This window comes from Sciurus carolinensis, unplaced genomic scaffold (genome assembly GCF_902686445.1).
Source record: "Sciurus carolinensis unplaced genomic scaffold, mSciCar1.2, whole genome shotgun sequence".
Taxonomy (NCBI): domain Eukaryota; kingdom Metazoa; phylum Chordata; class Mammalia; order Rodentia; family Sciuridae; genus Sciurus; species Sciurus carolinensis.
This window is the reverse complement of record NW_025920154.1, coordinates 1,039,950-1,059,557: the sequence shown is the minus strand read 5'-3', so window position 1 is coordinate 1,059,557 and position 19,608 is coordinate 1,039,950. Positions and strand designations below refer to the sequence as shown.

The following is a 19,608-nucleotide window of genomic DNA, read 5'->3' as shown; positions in this document are numbered from 1 at the left end:
TAATCAACTCTAATCTCAGTATTTTCTGTTTCTCCCACTTCTCCTTTGTCTGAAGTTTGGAATGCCAACTTTGGAAATGACAGCTAATGTCCTGTTCTGGAGAAGCAAGGTCTGTGTAAAACATATGTGCAGAACTTTGTGTAGTAACCTTTCCTAAACCATATGCTCAAGCACTTTAAAGTACTTAAGAAGATAATCAGTTGTTCAAGGAGATTATCAATTATTCAAGAAACAGCAATCCATTCATTCAGCAAATATTTATTGAAGAGTCATATAGAAGCAAGCAAATTGGGGTAAGGGTTGTGTAAATGACAAAGATATTATGGCACCTTTAAATTGGAACTGTGCTTCAGTTCTTTCCTGTTTAATTTTTTTTTTTCTTTTCTCTTTAACTTTTTTCATTGCAGGTCCAGAGCTTTGAAGTTAGCGTGCATCTTCCAACTGAGGAACTATTTGAAAGGAGGCAATGCAGTCTATTTGCACCGTGAAAATTAAAGTTCCCAGGATAGAGGAAATGTTTTTCGTGCGTGGGTTCAGCGAAGAGCCGAAAGGGGGCCAAGGGGCTGGCAGCAGCGGCGGGTAGCCAGGCCCAAGCTGCGACCTGCACAGTCATTGGCGAGCACCGCGAGCAGTACTGAGCATGTTCGAGCCCAGCGGCCGGGGCTGCAACCGCAGGAAAGGCAGCCACCAAGCTGCTGCGCATTATGCAAAGCCGCAGCAGAGGTCAGCGGGGCCAGCCTGGTGCTTGTTGGCCTCTTCTCCCAGCGCCTCGCCCAGTTGCTTGACGTGCCCTAGAGACTCCCCTGGTCCGGACCAGGGCTGAGGAGGGTCGAGATGGCCTGAGTACCCGAGGTGCAGCGGCGCAGGGCAAGATTGTAACATGGGGAACCAGGATGGGAAGCTAAAGAGGAGTGCAGGTGATGCCTACATGAAGGCGGTGGCTACGGCGCCGAGGATGCTGTGGGGCCCAGGGATGTGGAAGCCCAAAGGTGAGCGGGAGCAAGAAGGTGCTGGGCAAACACAGCAAGGAGGGAGGGGTAGCGGCGGGGAACGGGGCAAAAAGAAGAGTAAGTCGAACTCCACAGCCTCGGTGTTTTACAACCTGCGGGTTAGGAAGAACCTCTCCAAGGGGAAAGGTTTCTGGCGGCCTCCGCGAGGATGTGCTGGACTCCCAGGCCCTGCAGACAGGGAGCTGGACAGCGCTCATTCCCTGGTCACCAAGACCCGGGACCTCAGCCTGTCTGCTGATGAGAAGGGCCTGTCGGATACCCAGTGTGCGGACTCTTTTGAGATAACCCGTCCTGGTGGTCGTGGGCTGCTGAAGCTGGTTAGGAGTGCAGGCGGTCGCCGAGGATTTGGAAATTGTGGCAGGGGCGCAGGATGAACAAAGGATCAGTTCGGGTTCAGACACGCATCTATAGCTTCCATTCGGCTGCGGAGCAAGAGGATTTGCTCTCAGACATCCAGCAGGCGCTTCACCTGCAGCAGCAGCAGCAGCAGCAACTGCTGCTACAGGACTCCGAGGAGCCTGCAGCGCCCCCTGCTGCCGCCTTCCCTCAGCCCGGGGCCTTCCTGGGCCTTCACGTTTTTCTGCTGGGACCAAGCGGAGGAGATGGGGAGACCCGGGGCAGTCCGGACACAGAGCAGGCACTGTCCGCCCTCTCCGACCTTCCTGAAAGCCAGACCACCAAGTCCAGAGTGTCGGAGCAGCCGCCGTCCCCCAATGGCCTCCTCACCTCGGATGCGCCCAGCTTACCGCTGGCCTAGTCGCTAGCCGCAGACTCGCCTTCCTCCACAGCCTTCCCATTTTTCGAGGCCGGGCCGGAGGAGGGCGCAGTCCCGGCTTCAGTGAGAGAAGCTGAGGACACGGATGAGAAAGCAGAGGAGGATGCTTTTGAGGATGATCCCCGAGGCTCTCCAGGGGAAGAGTTGGGCACAGAGGTGGGAGAGGTCACACAGAGTCTGGCGAAGAGCCGGGGGAGCAGACTCACGGACCCAGTGTCTCCGCAGCAGCCACCTCCCTGCCCCGAAGCCCGGCGCCCAGCCTGCACTGCTTCAAGCCCTACCCACTCATTACCCCCGCCGCTACATCAAGACCGCCACCCGTCAGCTCAGCTCACCCAATCACTCCAGGTCTCAGTGCCCCAGCCAGAGCCAGGATTAAGAGGCGACTAGAGTCCTCCTTGAGCCGGGGCCCCAGAACAGCCCTGGTCTCAGCAGTCTCCCCAGCCAAGAAGCACCAGACCTAAGGCAGCCTCGCCGGGGGCCTCAGCCTCTCAGCCTACTGGACCCAGGAGCTGGGTGCTGGCATCCCAGGGGCGGGAGGCTCCGCGAACCTGCTGGAGCACCGCACAGCTGCAAACTGTAATGGTGACCTGTCCCCGGCCTTGGCAGCCAAGGCGTCTGGAGTGCCTGGTACTGCGAATGGCTTCCAGAACGTGTTCACAGGTAAGTGCACCTTACTGCTGGTCTCCAGATGGCAGGTCGCCTGCCAATCAGGCCCTTACCCTGTCACCCACCCTCCTGGGCTCTGAAAGGCCCTGGACTGAGAGTGGGTGCGTCTCTTTCTAGTGAATACTTTTCAACACAGCTCATCCCTCAGTGAATGCCTTGGATATACTTGTTGTTTTTTAATTTACTTTCAGGGTGATGAAGAGAAAAATTTAGTTGTGTCTGTCCTAAGTAATCTCAGGAAACGGCTGTTCGGCTCATTTCTCCCAAATATTTGTTGTTTCCTAACGTTTTTAGAACCCCACCAGGCAGATAAATTCCTTTTGCGCCTTGTTAGCTAAATCATCATTTTTTTTCTTCTTCATTTCCATAGTATTAAAAGAACAACATTTTCATGGTCCTTCTCAAGGGTCAGTGTTGGAGGCACAAAACATTTATTCCAGTACTTTCCAAAGGTGATCTCTGACTGCTCTAGTATAGACACATACCCATACCCCTGAGTTTACACACACACACACACACACACACACACACACACACATATATATATATATATATATATATATATATATATATATATAGTGTCTATTGCAGCACTCTGGGTAGGACTACTTTGTGAAGTGAAACAGTCACTACTGCTTGCAAAGACAAGAAAATCTGATACATTCTATTAGAAAGTGAATATCTAATAAGAGTATTAGGAGTAACCTCTTTCTTTTCTGTGATTCAGCCAGAACTGGTTGTAACTTGGAAGTAGTAAAGATCAGAAGACCAGTTCAAGTGATAGCTCTCCTCCTTAGCCATTTGTTATAGACACACGTGGAATGCACAGTGGAAGGATCAATTTATTGTAGTAAAGCACCCAATCAAATAGCAGAATGAGTTTATCCTTTTCTATAGGCTTATAGGTCCCAAGGCCTTACCTTAAGAGTTCACTGGCAGTGTCAGTTTGTTTCCTGTTTAACATCTACTCTTAATTCTGAATGAAATAGTTTTAGAATTTAAAGGGTAAGGGGAAAATATGAAAATGAATGACAGTGCTGGTAGGTTTGTGATAAATATTTGAATGACTAAAATTTCAGAGGCACTTTAAAATTTTATGTTTTATTATTTTAATAAATAGGTCAACTATAGAACACACTTTAGTGAAATTTCTCAATGAGGAAAGCCTACACTTAATAGGGTAGATGCTGTTATTTTTGTGGTAGTTACTTTTATTGATTACATTTTCATTTTCATCTATGGACTGTATTCTATTTTGCATTTACAGGACTCAAAAGTAGTTTCTTTTATCCACTTTACATGCTTTTTGTTTTTTCCTTTTGTCTCTTCTCTTTATTGTAAAGATTCAGTGAAAAGGAATGTCCGTAGTCTTAAACCCACTAGGTTAATCATAAAAAAACAAAATGAAACAAAACCAAAAGCAAAACACACACACAAACACACACACATGCTCATGAAAAACCACTTTTGATGGAAAAAGATTGAAAAGTTCTTGAGTTAATTTTAATGAATTCATTTTTTATAGCTCTTTTATTTTTTTAATTTGTTCTAATTAGTTATACATGACAATAGAATGCATTTTAACACTGTATGTATATGGAGCACAAATTCTCATTCCTCTGACTGTACATGGTGTAGAGTCAAACAGGTAGTGTAATCATACATATGTATAGGGTAATAATGTCCTTCCCATTTCTGCACCCCCTCCTTCCCTCCGTTTTGCTCCCCTCTGCACAATCCAAAGTTCCTTCATCTTCCTTACCTCATCCCCAGTATGGATCAGCATCTGCTTATCAGAGAAAATATTTGGCCTTTGGTTTTGGGGGTTTGGCTTAATTTCACTCAGCATATTCTCCTACTCCATCCTTTCACCTGCAAATGCCATAATTTTATTCTTCTTTAAGGCTGAGTAATATTCAATTGTGTATATATACCATAGTTTCTTTATCCAACCATCTATTGAAAGGCATTTAGGTTGGTTCCACAATTTAGCTATTGTGAACTGAGCTGCTGTAAACACTGATGTGGCTGTCTTACTGTAGGGTACTGATTTTAAGTCCTTTGGGAATATTCCAAGGAATGAGATCACCAGGTCAAATGGTCCAAGTTTTCTGAGGAATCTCCATACTGCTTTCCATAGTGGTTGCACCAATTTGCAAGTCCCACCAAAAATGTATGAATGTACATTTTTCCCAACATCCTCACCAACACTTATTATTGCTTATATTCTTAAAATTGCCAGTCTGACTGGAGTGAGATGAAATCTTAAATTTTGATTTGCATTTCTCTAATTACTAGAGATCTTGAACATTTTTTCATGTTTGTTCTTCTGTGAAGTGTCTGTTCAGTTCCTTAGCCCATTGATTGATTGGGTTATTTTTTTTTTGGTGTTAAGTTTTTTGAGTTCTTTGTATATCTTATAGATTAGTGCTCTATCTGAGGTGCATGTGGTAAAGATTTTTTCCCATTCTGTAGGCTTTCTTTTCACATTATTGATTGTTTCCTTTGCTGAGAAGAAGCTTTTGAATTTGAATCCATCCCATTTATGATTCTTGATTTTACTTCTTACACTTTAGGAGTCTTGTTGAATTCATTTATTTTATTTTTATAGGTGCTAGGGGTGAAACCCAGGGCTTTGTGAATACTAGGCAAATATTCTACCATTTGAGCTACACCCCAGCCCAATTTTTTGGATTTAATGTTGGTGAGAAATCATGTATCTTTTTTTATAATTTTTTTTAGTTGTAGGTGGATACAATACCTTTATTTTATTTTTATGTGGTGCTAAGGATAGAACCCAGGGTCTCACATGTGATAGGTGAGCACTCTACCATTGAGCCACAACTCCAGCCCACATGTATCTTCTTTTAGATAGCGTTCATTTATATAATTTTCTAAAAACAAAATTATTCACCATAATGGAGATATACTCCATGCTTGTATAATTATATCAAAATGGATTCTCCTGTCATGTATAACTAGAAAGAACCAGTAAAAAATATTTTCACTAAAAAAGATCAATAATTAATATTAGTGATTGCTAAGACTAATAATTTACTTCATTAATTTAGGATATAGATATGTATATATACACATCAGTATATACATACATCTGGATATGCATGTCTATATGTATATATGTGTGGGTTTATGTGTATGCATGTACACACATATATACATATCATACATATATACATATGTACTGGGAAGTCACATTGTGCCAGGAAATGTGCTAGACTATACATAGAATTTCTTTTGTTTTTGTTGTTTTAGTGATAAGTATCCAATCTGGTGCCTCATGTATGCTAGCCAAGACCTTTAACAGTGCCTGTATTCTCAGCCTGATACATGTACTATTAAATTATGGCTCTGCCTTTCTAAGTTTCACTGAGTGAAGAAAAGGCACTTAAAAGTGCAGAGGGCTGGGGTGGGGAGCTCATTGCTAGAGTTCTTGTGTAGATAGGCAAGGCCTTGGGTTCCTTCTCCAGTATTTGAAAAAAAAAAGTATAGTTCAAGGGAATCTATCATTTATCTACCTACCTGTCTATCTATATGCAGGACAGTATGCTGGGAACATAAAAGATACAGTGGTTTATCTTGTTGGTAGAGTGAAATAAGAAGTATTGTCAGAGGAGGATTGAAGAAACTTCTGAAACATCATAGGACCTGAAATAAGTTGAAGTTTTTATTTCTCTTTAAAAAAAAAACTATATTCTTGGAACTTGTGTATCATTTTAATTTGCTATTCTGCTATTTTCAAAGCTGAAATTTGGGACTCTTAAAAGAGTGCTGTTTAGGTAACAGGTAACACCTGGGTCTTTTAGATGTCTCCACATAGACTTATTTTTTTTTTTTTTACTATACAGAGTAAAAGTAAAGGGTCATTTTTTCCTGAATGTGATAGCCTATGCCTATAATCCCAACTACTGGAGAAGCTGAGGCAGGAGGATCACAAGTTCAAGACTAGTCTTGGCACTTAATGGGGCCCTGTATTAAAATAAAAATAAATAAAAGGCCTGGGGATGTGGTTCTGTAGAAGAGGGCCCCTGGGTTCAATCACCAGTACCAAAAAAAAAAAAAAAACAAAAAGAAGTTGTTTTAATGTGGACATTGCTACTTAATATTTAATGATAGGTATAGCTGCAGTAACCAGCAGATTTTATATAGTAGGTTTTGTGTACTAATCTTTGCTCAGGACTTGTTCAGAGGAAAATAAAATCAGTGGGTTTCCTACCTTATGACTGATAGGAAATGAAGATTAAAAAAAGGGTGAAATAACTTTCTCACAGTCACATTCTGATGCATTAGAAGCATAACTAGAGATAGAAACTGAGTCTACTGATTATATATGGGTGCCCTTTATTACTTGCATTTGGACATTCAGCACTGTAAGACAGTAGAGTAAAAACTGTTAAAAAATTATTGTAGGCTCTAAGGCTTTCACTGATGAGGTATTGTGTTGATAATAAGGTTTACTCCTTTAATAACTGAACATCTGTTCTTCCTTGAGTTGGGTGAAGGGTGATTGTTGGTCAAAGTGAATCAAATTTTCTTGAGGTAACTTTCATTGAAACTGTTCTTCTGGTGGTAGACAGATTCCAGATTGATACAGGCCTGTTTCTCAGCTGTTGACTCTTTACTTGTTATCTGCCATTATATTTGCTTCTTTACTATCCTCTACTATTTGTGGGTGTCTTGGAAATTACCAGGGGTTTGGGCACCTAGGATTGTCCCTAGGGAAAAAGTTCTTTGACTTTGTGCATGTATTTGGATCTTTTAATTGCCAGTTGCCTTTAAAGCAGGTGATCATTTATCTGTAGCCTTCCATAAAGATCTTTTATTTTAAACCATAGGATGAGTGTTTTTAGCTCTACAGGAAGGAACAGATGTTTCTCACTTTTTACTTCCTTCCAAATGTAGGGAGAAAATCAAGTGAAAAGGAATTTCCATGGCACATGTTTGTGTCTCTTTGATAGATATAAAAACCTTTCGCAATGTGGGAGACCAAAACATTATCTTGTTTTAGCTATTAAGAATATTACTTAGCTAGGACTGGGGAGATAGCTCAGTTGGTAGAGTGCTTGACTCGCAAGCACAAGGCCCTGGGTTCAATCCCCCAGCACCAAAAAAAAAAAAAAAAGAATATTACTCAGCTTTAAAGAAGAATGAAATTCTGACATTTGCTACTAAATGGATGGAGTAGAGAATATCATGCTAAGTGAAATAAGCAAACCCCAAAAAACAAAGGCTGAATGTTTTCTCTTATAAGCAGAAGCTAATTCACAAGAAGGTGGGGGGAGGAGGGGGGAGGAGGGGGAGGAGGGGGGAGGAGGGGGAGGAGGGGGGAGGAGGGGGGAGGAGGGGGAGGAGGGGGGAGGGGAGAATAGTACTTTATATTAGGTAGAGGGGAGTGAAGGGAGGGAAAGGGGTATGGGGGTAGGAAGGATAGTAGAGTGAAACAGACATTATTACCCATGTACATGTATAACTGCATGACTGATGTGATCCTGTAATATGTATAATTAGAAAAAAGAGAGATTACATTGTATTTATGTATGATCTATCAAAATGTACAAATAGAATAAAAAAATGTTTAAATGCACAAAAGGAAATTGGAATGTTTAAACCTATTCCCCAACTGTCTTTTCTCTATGGTATTTTGCTTATGTCTTTTTTGCTTTGCCAATGAAGCAATAGCTGTAATGTTCGAAAGAAAGAAAGGGAAGGAAGGGAGGGAAAGAAAAGAAAGAAAAGAAAAGAGAAGAGAAGAGAAGAGAAGAGAAGAGAAGAGAAGAGAAGAGAAGAGAAGAGAAAAGGAAAGAAAAAGAAACCAATGACCAGGCAAGGTGGCTTATAACTGTGATTCCAGATTCTTGGGAGACTGAAACAAAAGGATTAAGCCCAGCCTTGGCAACTTAATGAGAATCTATCTTTAAATAATAATAATAATAATAACAATAATAATAATAATAATAATAATAATAATAATGGCTGGTGTTGTATTTTAGTAGTAGAGTTCCCCTGCTGAACTTAGTCCCCAGTACTGAAAAGGAGAAAAAAAAAGAAAAAAGAACTTGATGATGTTATAGGTCATTGTATTTAAATATTCAGTTAGTTTGTTCAAAATACATGTTTTACAATGATCATTAGAAAAAAAGAGGTTCATTTACACATTAAGTATAACAGAAACTTGTAGCAGAGGGTTTTTTTTCCCTTCTTTTTCTTTTTCTGTGGTGTTGGCCATTGAACCCAGGGGCCTCACACGTGCTAAGCATTTGCTCTATGTCTGAGCTACAATCCCAGCCCAGTAATGGAGTTTTTCAGTTAATTAAGTTTTGGATATCTAACATGTAAAATGTGTGATGGTAAATCATTTTTCATTTGTTTTGTTGCCTCTTTTTTTTTTTAATGTGCTGGGGACCAAACCCAAGGCCTCCTGCATACTAGACAAGTGTTCTAACACTGAACTGTATCCCCAACCTGTTAAATCACTTTTGATAAAAATCTTTCCAAATCAATTATATCCTTAGCTGTCTTTTTTTTTAAAAACACATGGAATTAAAAAATTTAGTCTTCTTAAAATGACTTAATGTCATCTTCAGGCACATCATTGTTAACATCTTGTAAATATTAGTGATGCCCTCAACAGCTATTTAAATGTGTAAGCTAGTGGCCTCTTTTGTGTCTGTGTAGTTTCTTGACTCTTTCCTTGTGGCTAGCTATTTATTTTTAGAGATATCTTTAGTTTCTTCCCTAGCACACCAGTTCCTCATAATTTGGTTTTTTCTCGTCAATTTGTTATGGCTTGTAAAGTCTAGAATTATGATGTTAGCTGTGTTTATTGCACTTCTGAATCCCAGGGCTCTGTGTTAGTGCATTACATAATTATCTCTAATCCTTTCAACAGTCTTGAAGTATAACTGCTCATGCTCATTTTTCTTATGAGCAAACCAAGGCTCAGACAAGTTAAGTAACTAGCCTAAGGGTATTAAGCTACTATGTGACCCACTTAGGATATGTCCTTTGAAGACCAAATCTGTTGCCACTGTGTATAAATAAAACCAACAGGGTTATTGAATTTTTGTAGGACTAGTTAATTAATTAAAAGCTTCTATTTTAGAACTTTGATTTTGTGATACTCATGTTGGCTTCTCTAAAGGTTAACTTGATTTCAGTATCGGTAGAAGAAGGACCCACTCTAGGAGCACAATGACTTGTTAAGTCATTACATTGAATTTTTAAAGGCCAGAAAATCTAACTGTAAAAAAAAGGGGGGATTGATTATAGGAATTCTATCCTTTTCCTAAAGAACTGCCTTACTGGGTTCCATATATCAGAAAAGAATTTGACAGCATATACTGGGCTGAGAGCATTGTTCTTATTTTAGTTTAGTCTGAAATATTCTTTCTCATGTTTTTTTGGGACTGTGGCTTGGATCAAAGTCAAGTACCCCAATAGCTTCAGTGCTTTATGAACTGAGGACTAATTTTAAGTGTGTTTAAGTATTTGGATATAGTCCTTGCTTATTTGAAATAGAACTGGTGCTTTTTGTGCTTTTTTTCCTGATTCTAGTAAAAAGTTGCTGAAAATATGTTGGATGATGGTAGCAGTAGTTATTCTAACCACAGTTATTATAAGAGTTTTTGCATCCTAGCTTTGCCATTTGACTTTCAAGTAGTTTTTCCTTATGTGTATGCAGATAGAGAAGCAATTACATGTTGATAATATTAAGGTTAAATAAAACAGTATATATAAAGCCCTTATGAGTTTGCTTGGTGCATAAGGAGCACCTAATTGATACTGATTCCTTTTCTAACCTGATTTGTTTTCTTAATTAAACTTGAATCAAACAACTCTAAAATTGTACACAAAAACTTGACAGGATATAAATTAACCAGATATGAATTGCACATTAATATTTCTAGCCATTAGTTGTTGTGTTGTTGTTTTCAAATTGCTTATGCTTCATGTTTTTCTTTTTCTTTCTAGTTTTTTTTATTTCTGTGATTTTAAGCATTCGCTTTATTACAAATTTTGGTTTTCTGGGATTTTGGATAAGGAAAGCATACGATGAGGGTGTGACTGTGAGACTGGGGGAGGAAACTGCTTTCTAAAAAAGTGATGGGGAAGAAGAGGTGGCAGCTAACAGGCACAGTGTTTATGCTCTGCATAGCATCTGGCCATCACCACCTGACTTTGCAGCCCTTCCTTCCCAGGATTCCCTTCCTAAACTAATCTGCTTACTGTTGTATGAACATGCATTTCATTTCTTTTTCCTGACTTTTGCCTTTGTCTTGCAGCTTTACCCTCTTATATCATATAATTTGTTTCTCTTGATTTAGCACCTGAAAATAGCTGTTTGATATCCATTTCCTCTTTGTATTTTTTCTAGTCGATCCTTACTGGTCCTCATCTCACTAATTCTGTGCTTATTATCTACATTCTATTTATATATCTCTGGATATAGGATTCTTTCACTCTTCTTTCTTTTCTTCTTTTATGCCTTGCCTGTTTGCAGGCAGCATCTGCCCTTCCATCAATCCAGCACAAATACCTGTACTGTGTCTTGCTGTGTGCCAGTCACTGTGATACTGTGAATATACTGAGCTCTTAGTGAATACTTGACTTGTTCACTAACTTTTTTTGGGTGGTAATTAATATAGGCACATTGTGTACTCAGGCTTCCCGGATTGGCAACTAAACTAGTAAAATGTAAGGTTGAAAATTGCTAACTCTTTTGGGTGGTTGAAATTAATTATTTTCATTGAGGTGAGGTTGAATTAATGAAAGCAGAATGACACTTTGGTAGAATTTGCTTTCAGAGAACATCATCTATTCTTGCTTCTAGAGCTTAATTTTAAAATAGTCATTATATTACAATAATAGTGCTTCCATATATATATATATATACACACACACATCTATACATATATATTCATATTTGTGTGTGCATATGTTATTTATTTGTGTGTGGGAGATTGAAAACCAGGGGGTTCTTATGTGCTAAGTGGGCATTCTACCACTGAGCTACATCTCTAGCTCTTTATATAAATTTTAACAGTAATGAAAGAAGAGGTAAAGGGAATACAAAAATGTTATTCCTGTATCTGTTCCTGCTTTTGTATTATTAGTATTAATGAAATTTAGCATTAAGGGAACATTAGGAAGAAATTCATAAGCATTGTCTGTGATTTAATATTACTGGATTACTGGATATAATTTTAGTGACTGAAAACTTTTATAAAGCTTTTCTTTGTATTAAATATATAAATATATGGAAAATATGACTGCTAACCAACTTAGAATGGTAGTAATACAGAGTAGTTATAACATCAAAATTATAAGAACAAATAACAGTTACTGGATGCTATAAGAAGATGGTAACCACACTATAGAAAGTTATCATCCTTTTTGAAACCTGCTCCACAAGAGGAAAAAACTAATATCTTCTTCCTTTACAAAGATGTGCTTGAAAGTGTGATTGGGTAGGAAATTTTCTGCTATTTTTCTGTGATCTAGTAAGTACCCAGCATACTATGGACTCACTGGAAGTTTTATTACCAATTATGCAAGAGTTGTGATGTGCTGAAAGTAGTCTTTTTCAGGAGGAAGGAAATCATATTTTTGAGAAAATCAAGTCTTTATTGTGCAGTAAAATTGTGCTTAAAAATGCTTAGGCTATCCAGTTGGGTCTCTTTCTGCACATCAGATTGAAGGGTTCCTTGTTATAGTACTTTATGTCACAGTGGACATGTATAGATAGTGATGTTGTATAATCTAAATGATTGCTTTAGGCACTCAGGAGAGAAAAGAAAGCTTATCAGTTAGTGGGTACAGCCCTATGGCAAGAGGGCAGAATGAGAAACATCCCTATCTACTTCCCCTTTTAGTTTTGATCTTGGTTTTCCTATAAGACGTGGGGCATTTCTTTCCCTCCCTCCCTCTCTCTCTCTCTTTCTCCCTTTCTCTCTCTCTCTCTCTCTCTCTCTCTCTCTCTCTTTCTTTTCTTTTGAGGTGCTGGGAATTGAACACAGGGATTCTCACATATGGGGCAAAAGCTCAACCACTAAGCTATGCCTCCAACTCTTTCACCTCTTTGTGTGTGTGTGTGTGTGTGTGTGTGTGTGTGTGTGTGGTGCTGGGGATCGAACCCAGGGCCTTGTGCTTGCAAGGCAAGCACTCCACCAACTGAGTTATATCCCAGCCCTCATCTCTTCTATTTTTAAAAAATATTTTTTAAATGTTGATGGAATCCATTGTGTATATACCACATTTTCTTATCCATTCATCTGTTAATGGATGCTCAGGCTGATTCCATAACTTAGTGATTGAGAATTGTCCTATGGTGAACATGTAAGCATGTATCTCTGAAGTATTCTGACTTGAACTCTTTTTGGTAAATACAGAAGACTGGTATAGCTGGATTATATGATATTTTAATTTTTAGTTTTTTGAGGAACCTTCATACTGATTTCCATAGTGATTTCTAAACATTTGTATCATCTGTAAGAGAACCTTTTCCTCCTATCCTCACCCTCCTTTTATTGTTTTTGTATTCTTGATGATTGCCACTCCTACTAGAGTGAGATGGAAATCTCATTATAATTTTGATTTGCATTTCTCTGGTGGCCAAGATGTTGAACATATTTTTTGTATAATTATTGGCCATGTTGTAATAATTATATGTATCTGTTTAGTAAATTGACCCAATTATTGAATGGGTTGGGTTTTCTTATTTTTGGTTTTGAGTTTTTTATTTATATATTCTAGGTATTAATCATCTGTTGGAAGAATATGTATCAAGGGTTTTCTTTCATTCAATAGGCTGTCTCTTCACTCTCTTTTTTTCCTTTGCTGAGCAGATGATTCCAAATTTTATGTCATTTCACGTATTGATTTATGACTTTATTTCCTGATCTTTAAGAGTTCTGTTAGAGAAGTCATTCCCTGTGCCATATTGGAGAGTTGATCCTGAGTTTTTTTCTAGCAGTTGTAATATTTCTGGTCTTTTACCTAGGTTTTAGGCTATTTTGAGTTGATTTTATACAGGGTGAGAAAAAGAATCTAGTTTTGTTCTACACATTGATATTCAGTTGTCCCAGGACCATGTGTTAAAATAAGCTGTCTTTTCTCCAGTGTGTGTTTTTGGAAACTTACAGATGACTGTAGCTGTGTAGGTTTTTCTCTGCATTTTCTATTCCATTTTATTGTTCTACATGTCTGTTTTTATGCCAGTACCATGTTTTGTTATATGGTTCTATAATATAATTTGAAATTTGAATATTGTGATGCCTCTAGCATTGCTTTTTATCCCCTTTTAGTTTGTTTTGGCTATTCTGGGTTTTTTTGTACTTTCATATTAATTTTAGGGTTGTTTTTCTAGTTCAGGAAGAATGTTTTTGGAATTTTGTTGGGCATTGCATGAGTCTGTATATTACCTTTGTTAATATGGCTATTTTAATGATATTAATTCTGCCTACTCTTGCCTTGAACATGGTAGGTCTTTTCATCTTCTAGTGTCTCCTCAATTTTTCTTTCAGTGTTCTATAATTTTCATTGTAGTGGTCTTTCCCTTTCTTGTTCAGTTTTATTCCTAGTATTTTAAAAGCTATTTTTAATGGAATGGTTTTCCTGTTTTTTTTTTTTTTTCTCAGTAGATTCATTATTGGGGTACAGAAAAGCTTTGGTTTTTATATGTAATTTGTTTCTGATACTTTGCTAAATTTGTTTAGCAGGTCTGTAAGCCTTTTGGTTGAACCCTTTAGGTTCTTTAAGTATAGGATCATGTCATCTACAAATAGGAATAATTGGACTTATTGCTTTCCTATATGTATCTCTTTTTATTTATTTTTTATATTTTCCTTGTATTTCTCTTCCTAATTTCTCTAGTTAAAATTTCAATTACTAAATGAATAAGATGATAAGAACAGACATTCTTGTCTCATTCCTGATTTTAGAGGAAATGTTTTCAGTTTTTCCCCATTCACTATGATGTTGGATTTGGGTTTGTCATTTATAACACTTATTATGTTAAAGTAATTTCCTTTTATTCCTAATTTCTTCAGTTTTTTTTTCCCATAAGGGGGAGTCACATTTTTTCAAAGGTTTTTCTGCATCTATTGAGATGATCATGTAATTTTGTCCTTTTTACATTTATTGACATGCTAATATTGAACTACGCTTTTTGTGTTAAATGTGTGTTGAAATTTGGTTTGCAAGTCTTTTATTAAGGATTTTGGTTACTAAGTTCATTAAGGATATTGATCTGTAATTTTATTTTCTTGATGTGTCCTTAGTCTGATTTTGGTATCAGGGTGATTCTGGCTTCAAAGAATGACTTTGGAAGTGATCCCTATGTTTCTATTTCACAGAATATTTTGAGGAGAATTGTTGTTAGTTCTTTAAAGATTTGGTATTCAACTGTAAACCCATCTGCTCCTGGGCTTTTCTTTGTTAGTAGATTTCTTATTACTTCAATCTCATTGCTTGCTATTAATCTGTTAGGTTGTCTGCCTTATTTCAATTTTGGTAAATCATCTGCATCTAGAAATGAATTCATTTCTTCTGGATTTTCCAACTTATTAGAGTATGTGTTTTCAAAATAATCCCTGGTAATCAGTCACGTCTATTGTAATATTCCTGTTTTTCATCTTTCCCTTTCTTTTGGTTAGTTTGGCTTGGAGTTTATCAGTCTCATTTATCTTTTCAAAGAATGAACTTTTAGGGCTGGGGATATAGATCAGTGGTAGAGGACCTTAGCATGCCCTGGGTTCAGTCCTGACTATTGTGACAATGAACCAATTCTGTTTCATCAATTCCTTGTGTTGTTATTTTATTCTCTATTAACTTTAGCTCGGAGGGGGCGGGTTGGAGTGGGAGTGAGGGGAAGGTGCCCTAGGTGCTGCCTGAGGAGCGGTGGTGGCAGCGGCGGGAGCAGAGGGAGAGAGGCAGAGCGGGCGCGCTTGTCACCTTCCCTCTCTCACGGTGGGAGCATCCTGCAGAACCGCTCCTCGGAAATACACAGGGAAATGGCAAAGAGGATTGACGGTTTCACACGCTGCTCGCTAGACAGAGCCGCTCATTACCATAACCGTCTGCAGACACGGTGGCGCAGCGCCCCAGTTGCTGTGGCGGGACCTTCCAGGACCCTCGCCCTCGCGCACCAGCGGCCCCCGCCGACCGTGCCGCCGGGCCGGGACTGGCGCTAGTGTGCACCGGTGGTCGGGCTGGCGCCGAGCCCAGAGCGGACCAGCGGCAGCCCGAACGCTGTGGCTGCTGCCTCCCCGCTGACCCCGCGATCTGAGGCTGTCAGAAATGACTCTGGTTCTGTCCATGAATAGATTCTGCGAGCCCATTGTCTCGGAAGGAGCTGCTGAAATTGCTGGGTACCAAACACTATGGGAGGTTGACAGCTACAGAGGCCCGAGCCCCCCCCCCCCCCCCCCCCCGCACAGGGCCAGCACAGGCTCCTGTGCAGGGAGACCGGGGAGCTGGTCCCCCATTGGCATGATCACATTGCAGGGGAATTTCAAATCCTATCACAACATCCAAGACCACATACTTTAAGAGGAAGTATGTGGAAGAAGAGGACATTCACCCACCACTCAGCAGCTGTAGCCATAAAAGCATCTCAATTTTGACATCCTTTACATGTCCTTAGAAAAGCTAAAGTTATCGATGATGCTGAAGTGTACCTCCGAAGATCTATCCTTATAAACAACATTCATTCATTCCATGGATGAAAGACTCCACGGAGAAATCATCATGCAGAATAACTGGTGCTTTCCTGCCTGCTCCTTCAGTGGCACCTCTGCCCAGGAGTGGTTTATGGCTCAAGACTGTCCTTACTGAAAGCGATCACGGATGGCCAAAGAGGAGTGTGAAAAGTTTCGTGCCTGCTGCTTTTACCAAGAATGCGGTGGTCACTACCTGAATTTATCCCTTTCTGTCAATGCCAGTGTAGGAAGTGCCTTCTCCTCTTCTTCATCCTCCTCCTCCTCCTCTTCCTCTCCCCCTCTGCCTTTGGCGAGTTGTTCCCACCAGGTGGATTTTGATGTAGGTGGTGCACCCATTTACATGAGTGATGGCTAGATATCTGCCAAAGAAATCTTTGTCACTAATGTCAGGTCGCTTGGTGTTCAGGAAAAGGCCAGGTTAAGTGAGGAGAAAGCGAATAACACCAGCAGAGAAGGTGACCCCCTCAGTGGTGAACCTGTGTGGGCAATGACCTTGATCTTGAGTGCAAAGGCCAATTTTATGATTATTTCGAGACTGGATATAATGAAAAAAAAAATGTAAGTGAGTCCTGGAAAAAGTCTTTAAGGAAAAAGGAGCCTTCACCACACAACAAACTGTGCTGCAGCAAAGGAAGTAAAATATGAACCATCTTTTCACTGAAACTTGGAAACATGCACAGCATGATCAATTAGCTCTCATAAATTTTATTTTGAATGGATTTTATAGTTTTGTACAATTGATAAAATTATGCCGTGAACATACAGTGTCGTTTTAATGCCTGGAGAGCAGATTGCATAAAACATCTGTAGAGTAGGCATCAGTGAGCTACTTATAAATGTGGTGATTCTACCAAGAAATTGATTGACTTAACACTTGAAAGTTTATCTTAGTTTTCCTCAGAAAAAGACCAGTAGGTTAGTTTGGGGGACAACCTGCCCTTGTGATAGTTCCATGACCCTCCAAGGAGCCTGTCACTAGCTAAGAAAGTTCAACACATTTGCCAGTTCATTAGGTAGATATTTGGTAAGCAAATCAATATAACCAGCAAAAGATGTCTGCTTCTCTAATAAGATACAGTATTTTTTTCTGAATAAAAGACTGAAGACAGGGAGCTAGATGAAATGGCTTCATGGTGCTGTTAAATATTTGGATTTAACAGTCTCTGTGTGACAGATGAAAATAGGATGGAATGGAATGAAACACCTGTCTAGGGGTGGCAATCACACTCTGTGGAGAGGGTATTCCCTGCAAGTTCCTGGCTTGCCTGTGAAGGGGGATGAGGCTTTTAGGGAGGTGGTGTACAGGGAGATTTTGGTGCCTTACTTTATCTTAATTTTTGCCAATGTGAAAATTAAGGATAAAGCAGAGTTACAGCAGAGATTTAACAAACAGGAATAAAACACGGGGTGGACTTATATGGTTTGGAAACTACCTTTGAACTATTGCATTCAGCTTTTGATTCAACACCTCTATTCTTCCTTTATTTTGGATACCCAGTTGCTTTGGGTTTGGCATTTTTGGATAGGGATGGAGGACACAATAGAGAGCTGTTAGGAACCAGCACTAGCTGCTTGAGCTTTTCTATGGCAATGGTCTGTTGCTGGAATCTGGGTTTTCTGGGTTTGGGGTTGTTTTGTTTTCTTGTCCAATGATGTTCATGAACCCATGGCATGCATTATACTTTAATCTGTTTTGCATCATTTCACTCATTTAGATTATAAAGATTTTTTATATATGACTTTTGCTGTTGATTAAGAAGCACATTAATAAATGATGTGGTGATTGATAAGATTTATCTTAAGAATGTAAAGATTTTAGTTTTGGAAAGTTATTTTGGAGAAATGGGACTTGGTCTGTAATCACTACTGTGTATTTGACCGACAGTCTTCTCAATAATATCTTGAATTTGTACATTAAAAAAAAACTTTAACTCTGATCTTTATTATTTCTACTTCTATTTTCTATTTTCTATTCTATTTCTATTCTATTTTCTATTTCTACAAACTCTTCTACTGATTTTGAGATTGACTTTCTTGTTTTATTAAGACCTCGATGTGCATCATTGGTTATATTTGGAATTGCTCTGCTTTTATGTAGGCATTCATAACTGTAAACTTCCCTCTTAGAGTTGCCTTCATTGTATCCCATAGATTCTTGTATGTTGTGTTTCTCTTCTCATTTGATTTTAATAATTTTTAACTTCTCCCCTCATTCTCTGATGACCCACTCATCATTCAATAGTGAATTATTCAATCTCCATGTGTTTGTATAGTATCTGTAGTTTTTCTTTATATTAATTTCTAAATTTATTTATGATCTAATAAGATGCAAGAAATTATTTCTTTTTTATTTGTTAAAATTTGCTTTGTAGTGCAATATGTAATGTATTTGGAGAGAGTTCCTTGAGCAGCTAAGAAGAAAGCATATTTAGCTGTTGTTGGATAAAATATCCTATAGATATATATTGTCTATTTGATCTAAGGAGTAGCTTAATTCTGTAATATCTTTATTTTTTGCTTTAATGACTATTAGTGAGAGTGGTGTATTGAAATAACCCACTATTATTTTATTGGGCACTAGCTATCCCTTTATGTCATGTAATTTTTCTGTTGTTCTTATTTTGGGCAGTTGAAAGGTTAAACCTGGGGCTCACATGTGTTAGGCAAGCACTGAGCTACATCCCCAGCTCCCCTTTATAAGAATTTATTTTGAGACAGGGTCTCATTAAGTTGCCCTGATTGACCTCAAACTTGTAGCCTTCCTGCCTCATCCTCCCAAGTAGCTATGCTTACACCACACCCAGCTGCAATGTTTGTTTATAATTTCTTTTTCTTTTTTGGTACTGGGGGTTGAACTCAGGAGCACTCAACCACTGAGTCACATCCCCAGGCCTATTTTTTGTATTTTATTTAGAGACAGGGTCTCACTGAGTTGCTTAGTGCCTCACTTTTGCTGAGGCTGACTTTGAACTTGCCATCCACCTGTCTCAGCCTCCTGAGCTTCTGGGATTACAGATGTGGGCCACCGTGCCCAGCTGTAATGTTTGTTTATGAATTCAGGTATACCAAAGATTGGGGCATAAATATTTACAATTATCGTATCCTCTTGTTGGATCGTTCCCTTTACCAATATGCAGTGACCTTCTTGTCTCTTCTGATTAATTTTGGCTTGAAGACATCTTTGTCAGATATGACAGCAGCCCCTCCTGTTTGCTTTCAAGATTTAGTTGTCATGGAATATTGTTCTCCATCCTATTGCTTCTAATCTGTGAATGTCTTTGTCAGTGATGTGTGTTTCTTGAAGACAACAGAGTTGGGTTTTGTTTTTTAGTCCAGTCTGCCAGTTTATATCTTTTAAATGAATAATTAAAACAATTTACATTCAGTGTTATTATACATAGGTATGTATTCCTGTCTT

At 39.1% G+C, this 19,608-nt stretch overlaps 2 pseudogenes; both read left to right on the top strand.

The window, feature by feature from the left end:
- The first annotated feature begins 880 nt into the window (after nt 1-880).
- LOC124974569 (formin-2-like) lies at nt 881-2,534 on the top strand (annotated as a pseudogene).
- A 13,234-nt stretch (nt 2,535-15,768) lies between these two features.
- LOC124974552 (SERTA domain-containing protein 4-like) lies at nt 15,769-16,835 on the top strand (annotated as a pseudogene).
- The last annotated feature ends 2,773 nt before the right edge of the window (nt 16,836-19,608 follow it).